This window comes from Lytechinus variegatus, chromosome 4 (assembly GCF_018143015.1).
Source record: "Lytechinus variegatus isolate NC3 chromosome 4, Lvar_3.0, whole genome shotgun sequence".
Taxonomy (NCBI): domain Eukaryota; kingdom Metazoa; phylum Echinodermata; class Echinoidea; order Temnopleuroida; family Toxopneustidae; genus Lytechinus; species Lytechinus variegatus.
This window is the reverse complement of record NC_054743.1, coordinates 51,793,782-51,801,046: the sequence shown is the minus strand read 5'-3', so window position 1 is coordinate 51,801,046 and position 7,265 is coordinate 51,793,782. Positions and strand designations below refer to the sequence as shown.

The 7,265-nt window shown below is 41.1% G+C and overlaps 1 pseudogene; it reads right to left on the bottom strand.

Annotated features, from left to right (window-relative positions):
- Positions 1 to 278: 278 nt before the first annotated feature.
- On the bottom strand, positions 279 to 999 carry LOC121413057 (annotated as a pseudogene).
- Between the last annotated feature and the right edge of the window lie 6,266 nt (positions 1,000 to 7,265).

Here is a 7,265-nt window from a genome sequence, read left to right as displayed (position 1 = left end):
ATATCAACCAATAGTTGTGTGGACAGTATGATTGCCCAGAGATGGAAAAAATTGACCTTTTTGCCCCACCTTTTCAAGAGTGCACTTTATTCTAGAAATTCGGTAGAAGTAACAGTTTCTAGAGCAACAGGCACTTCTCCTAAGATGTGAGTGTGGGATACACATCTATCAGAAATTTACGTATTTGATAATGCTAAATTCAGGGATTCCTTGGTAATTCAAAATCGGATTTCTTGTTTTCTCCAAGCCTGCATTACTTTTAATAATATCACTCAGATTTATTCGACAGGGAGCCTATCATTAGTACGCAGATTAATGGTAAGATGTTTGGTCAATTCATCGAAGAAATACTCCTGTCCTCTCACATCCTCTGTCCAGTAAATATAAGGTCTGCCATCGCTGAGGAACAACCTCACCAAGAACGGCATATCATCATCTGGGATGTCCTCACGGAAGATCACCACTACGAATTCTGTTCCGGTATCGCTGACATGGTCCATTGCTGTACGGAATTTAAGTATAAACCATCGATCACGAACTGCAGCTCTGCTGAGGATAACGACGGTCTTGTAACTGTGGCTCACCACGTAGTCAACTGCGTCTAAGTAATACATTCCCAACACGAGTTCATCATCGCCAAAGACATTTCTCTGAAACTGCGGAAGCCGTTCTGCGAGAGCAGGTCGGAGATGGTCGCGAATCCAGTCTTCGTCATCATCATAAAAGATGATGTTGAGATCAAATTCATAGTCATTATGATCCCGAGCATCTCGCATCTCCTTGTAGCCGATGGCTGCTAGTTTCACAAGAAACAATTTGTACCTTGACTGCCAACGGTTGTAATACGCGAGTCCGATGATTAAAAATTAGGCTAATGATTGCTAGGGAAGGCAAGCATATGAGGACAATGTTGATGCTACAGAAGTTTTCAGGATGAAAATCAAGCAGGTATTTGCCATGGATACGCTGTAATGATTGTGATGAACAAATTGTATTCATTTTGGAGTTAAGAGTAATTGATCCACGAAGCCAGTCAAGAAGCCACCTTATAGATCACAGTTGCAATTGATGGGGTTAAATGATATATCGATAGATGTAAGAGAAGAGAATATCGGCTGGAAAGTATTTTTGCCGAAACTCATGAGTTTGTTATTTGAAAGCAGAAGAGTTCTCAACATTTGATTATTCTGAAAAATATCCCCACTGTCTATCAGTCGATTTTCACTAAGATCAATTAGTGCTACCTGGACCAATTGTTCAAACAAATATCTCGGAATGTGCTCGAGTTTATTATTTCTTAGTCTAAGAATCTGAAGCGATTTCAATCCTGTAAATGCTCCTGGATGAAGGTTTAAAAGACAGCAGTTTTCTAGAGAGAGATTTTTTTAAACATGAAGATGTTCCAGGATCCCATGAGGCAGATCCCTTATTGCCAACGAACCATAAGATAAATTATTTTTGCTCAGATCCAAAGTCGTGAGGTTGTACAAGTTTCGAAATATAGACTTCTTCCTTAGAGAATCCCACAGGTTCTTTATTTTAATGCTAGGTCCTTTAATCTGCAAATTTTGTAGTGAAGGCATATAACTGAACGACGATTCGGGTCTTGCAAATATCATCGGCGCTTGAATATGATTTAGGTAGAGTGATATTATGTTTGGGATTGCCATCCAATTCCCCATGACATTTGTACTTGACAAATTAATGACTTCAATGGCAAACAGTTCTATGAAAGCATCTCCTTTAACATAGCTGAGAAATATATTTGCGGCCAGATTCAAAAGCCGAAGGTTGTGCAAACCACGAAACACCTCAATGCTAATTACTCTCAGGTTATTGCTGGATAAGTCTAACTCAGTCAGATATAATGTCCATCGCATGCGTGATGTGTTAATGTATTCAATATCGCATAAGCTCAAATCTAAAACTCTTAAATTATCCATACCTTCAAAGAAGTTGGGTTCGATCCTTACTATGCTGTTAGAATGAAGATTAAATTGCCTGACCGTCGTCAGATTCGAAAAGATAAAAGGATAAAGGACATTTATGTTGTTATAGGAGAGGTTAAGCATTCTCAGGGAAGAATCGCGCAGCGGATCGAATATATCTGATGAAATGAAACTCAAATTTCTGCTGTACATAAATGTAAAGCTCTCTATATCCGAACGGGAAATTCCAACAAATATATTTTTAGCGTCTGAATATTTATAGTAAGATACTGGAGAACCAATGATCTTACTTTTAGTGAGGCGATGACGCTTGAGTCCACTGAAACGATGGGGTTTGTTTCAAGATTCAGAGTATCAGAGTCGCAGATGAAGTTAAAATTGCATTCCGTTAGAATTTCTATTTTGTTATTTGACAAGTCTACAGTCATAGCTCTGCCACACGAGCTTATGTTTATGGTCGTGAGCATGTTTCCACGAAGATCAACAATTTGCAAATTCTTGCTCCACGCGAGGATATCATTTGGGAGCGATCTCAAGTTGGAATGGGACATATCTAAGAACAAAAGCTTGCTTGTCAATCTGAAGAGACCTGTATCTTGAACCGAAAGTTTGGGGTTCCAGGACAGGATCAGCATGATTAATTCCTTCAGAGGATGGAACGCTGACGATTCTATTACCCTGATGTCATTGTAGGACAGGTCCATTCGGGTTATTAGAGGATATCTTTTAAATGAAGAATTCATGAGAGATTTTATGTTGTTATGTTTCAGGCTCAAAACCTCAACATCCCCAGGAAGATACTGAGGAACAGCTTTCAGCTCTAAACGGGTACAGTCCACTTTCTTTACTTTTAGGTCTTCATAACATCCCGGAAAATTAAGATGAGAAGGGATTGTCGTCGCAACGCTCCGTAAACCTAATTGGCTTAAAGTCATGAGAAAAGTAAAAAGGAGAAGTGGATATTTGATAGTCATGATGAACGATTCCTGCAAGTAAAGGGAAGAAAAAATGAAACATTTACAGAAATTACAGATGTATTGGCAATACATTACATATTTTGAAGTAAGCAATTTTCTTCTCAATTTCTTTCTCTCTATATAGTCAATGGCGTTTTTTGGACTAGCGTGGATTAAAAAATCCAATCGTCTTGACTATACCAGGTATAGTATACCAAGGATCTTCCTTGATTGTATACATTGTTTTTTTCTTAAGGTCACCGCACACATTACAACTGTTCGCGATGCGATTTTGGAACATACCGCATTTTGCTTATTTTCTGAAAATGTAAATGGAACATATCATTTTATTTGAGGTTAAATTTAATTGAAAGAATACTGATATAACCATTATGAAAGATTACAAGCCTTTATTTTGGCGTAAAGGCCAAATTAGTTTCAAATCGTAGCCAATCATACGACTGCTATGACGTCATTGCGACTAGATATTAAATTCGCTTTTATTCTAATAAGGATGAGAGCATAGTCACGTATTTGAACATAATGAATTCGTACGATTTAGAACATTACACAGTAAGATAATCCAAGTCTCAATATTAGCATCAAATTATATCCAAATTTATTCTAAAATCGGGTGTGCGGTTGGCTTTATACAATAAAGAAGTTGGCAAATAGGAGAGGAAATAACATAGATATCCTTCAAAAAGGTTTTCCTCACAAATTCGTCGCTAAAATTTTACATAACCTAATGTTTTTTGGTGTAGCTTACTTTATCTGTAACCTTTATCGTTCAGCTCATTCTTTAACCAGTGAAATCAGTGGGTATAATAACTCTAAATTCAAAAGAATTAACCGTCACTAATGGGACCTACATGTACTATGTATTAAAAGCATCATTACATGTTTACTTTAATAGACGAAGTTGGCGCCGAGTCCTAGGTTTTCTTCTGAATTTTAACATATCATATTCTGGTGTATAGGACATAGGGACAACTGGATATGCGTGTCGGCCGCGCAGTAGAAATGGAAAGATTTGTTGCTACACCTTTTTTCCATTCCACCACGTCTATGCTACGTCTTTTCATCTGTTAGGAGGTTCTAAGGGGGTCCTTACCTGCGACGTTACTACGCATTGTTCAGATAGAGTCAATAGAGACTCCAACCCCAAGCACCTTCTGATCTAAAGTTTCTCCCACCTGGATACCCTAGCAAACTTGAATCTCAAACTTGATCACGAGCGCGCGGGAGAGTCTCTGGTTTAAATGATGCTCCTGCTACGTCGACTTTGGATATGTTCATGGTCCACGTAGCGACAATTTGGTCTCTAGAAACCATGCAGACTACGCCACGTCAATAACAGTTACCGCTAAATTACATCCACCAGATTGCGCTACTGTCTTTGCTCGTCTATTTGGACGTAGCGCCCTTACCCCCATTACACCTACTCTACGCCGCGTCAAAGAATAAAAGCCATGATGTAGTGGGATTTGTTACAGCGTACTAAACACGTAGCGAGAACTGTTGTTGACGTAGCTTAGTCTGCATGATATCCGGAGACCAATTTTCACCACATTGACTTTGAAAATTTCCAAAGTCCACGTAGCGGGAGCACCGTCGGAACAGTGCGTAGTAATGACGTATTAAGGACCTACTAACAACTCCACCGACGTAGCATAGCCGTAGAGGGCATGAAAAGAACGTGGCAACATCTCTGTCTATGTCTACTGTACTGCTACTACGTGACAACTTCGCGGCCATCTTGCACACCCAGTTGGTGCTATGTCCAAATAGACCAAAATACGACAACCCGCGCAATCTGCTGGATGTAGTCTAAGCGTAGCGGGACCCGCTTTGACCCAGCATTGACCGCTTGTGCGCGCAAAATAAATCTAGTAGGAACTTAACAAGGAGCTCACAAGGACGTAGCAAGCACTTGAAAACTCCACCTTTTTTAGAAAATCAAATGAAGCTGGCGCCGGGTGCTTCGGAATTTCAACAACCTAGTGGGAACTTCACCTGATGTATATGGCGCATCGACAACTGAATATGCGCGGCGACCGCGCAGAAGACATGGACAGAGTGGTTGCTTGTTCTTTCCCTTTTACCACGTCTATACTACGTCGGTGGAGCTGTTATGATAGCAAGTCCTAAGGAGGTCATTACCCCCAACGAAAACCAGTTTTTCTGCTGATGGCTACCATTTTTAAATATGTGTAGTAAACAAATTAATAAATAAACCATGCACTGTTCAGACGACCCTCCTGCTACGTAGTCTTTGGACAAAGACTTTAGACAAAGTCCTCATAGTGGAAAATGGGTCTCCGGAGATCTTGCAGACTATGCCACGTTATAGTAGTTCTCACTACGCTCTCAGTGCGCTGTAGTATCTCCCACTGCGTCATGTTCCATTGACGTAGCGGGATCGACATGGTCGTAGCGTTGGTGTAATACGCCCTTCACACCAACGATTCGTCCCTGCAGTTCTCGCTACGTCAACGAAACATTGATCTCCGGAGAATGACGCGATGAGTACCTCCATCGGACCTACGAACTGGAAGAACGAGCAACAAAGCTGTCAATGTCTTCTGCGCGCCCGCCACTCAAAATCAGTTGTCGCTCCGTACGTCCTTATACACCAGATGAAGTTCTCGCTACGTTGCTGAAATTCAGAAGAAAAACTTGGACACGGCGCCAACTTAATGGCGCGTCGAAACGGTTCCCTCTACGATTTGACTACATCTAGCATCATAGACCTATATTTTGATGAAAATCCTGTTTTAATGAGAGAATCGAATTTATAGTTGTCTTATATTAAATTCCCTGTACAGAGTTTAAGACCATAAGAATCTATCTATAAGGAACTTGACTGGATACAGATGCACTTTTGAGCTCTACGACGACTCCCTTGTGACTCTCGATGGTTGCAAAAAAAAATCGTCCCAAATCGGATATGTTGCTGTTATTACCATAGTAACAACTAAAAAAAATCTGATGTCACACCATTTGCATTGCAGGACAGCTTTTTAAGACGGGGCAAAAAGTCTCTTCCAAAATGATTAGCGTTAGCGACATTGTGCGAAAATTCTCTATTACTACGCACTGTACAGACGGTGCTCCCACTACCTGGGCTTTGGACATGTTCGAAGGCCTCGTAGCAGAAGATGTGTCTCCGGAGATTATGCCATGTCATTGTCAATAATAGTTCTCGCTGCGCTCTCAGTACGATGTAGCAGTTCCCACCGCATCATGGCTATTTTTCTTTGACGCGAAAACTGCATGGACGTAGCGTTCGTGTAATGGGGATAATAGTCGGCGCGACGTCAACGACCAAGGTGCAACACGTCGTGTAATTTGCTGGATGTGGTCAGGACGTAGCGGTAACCGCTTCGACGCAGTATTGACTACTTTTGCGCCCAGAATATACTTAATGGGAACATCGCACACATAGATTTACTACAACGTATCAATCCTTTGAAAATGCAATTAAAATTACAATGGAGAGCTGTGAGGCCTTTTTCGAAAGTTGGTGGACTAGGACAGCATCGGACTCTCTCGACTCTGGACATCCGAAGATTTGCACCGGACTATCAGTTTAAAATTATCTCGTTGTCCAGAGTCAAGATATTCCGATGCTGTCCCGGTCTAAAAAACTTTCAGCAAAAGCCTTTCATTGTGATTTGACGTACATTTTAGTAGGAATTGCTGCTTTGTCAGAGTTCGAAATGACGTGGTGCGGAAGTAGCACGCATGTGAAAATTTCACATCTTTCGCGAAAATGAAATAAAGTTTGCGCCACGTTCTAGGTTTTCTTCTGAATTTCAGCAACGTAGTGGGAACTACACCTGGTGTAAAGAAGGCTTAAAGGGGAATTACACCAACGCTACGACTGAAGATTTTGTTGGTTCAAGAAAGATTACCATGACCATGATGACGAAGAGCGAACTGCGTATTGAGAGTGTAGTGAGAGCTGTTATTGACGTAGTATAGTCTGCCTGATCTCCGGGCACCACCTGCACAGTGCGCGGCATGCAGTACTGCAGTAAGGACCTTCCAATAACCTGTTAACAGCTCCATCGACGTAGCATAGATGTATAGCGGACACGGCAAGAACGTAGCAACAACTCTATCCATGTATCCTGTACTAAAACTAGACGACGCAGCACGGACGGCTTCTACGCTCATAACAATCTTAGTTGGAACATCGCACACGTAACACGAACTTCACAAGGGCATGGTGCGGACGAAGGGTGCACATGACATTTTCACAATTATCGAGAAAATTTAATGAAATTTGTGCTGCATCCTTAGTTTTCTACAAAACTTCAACAACGTAGCGGGAACATCTGGTGTAAAGGGGACA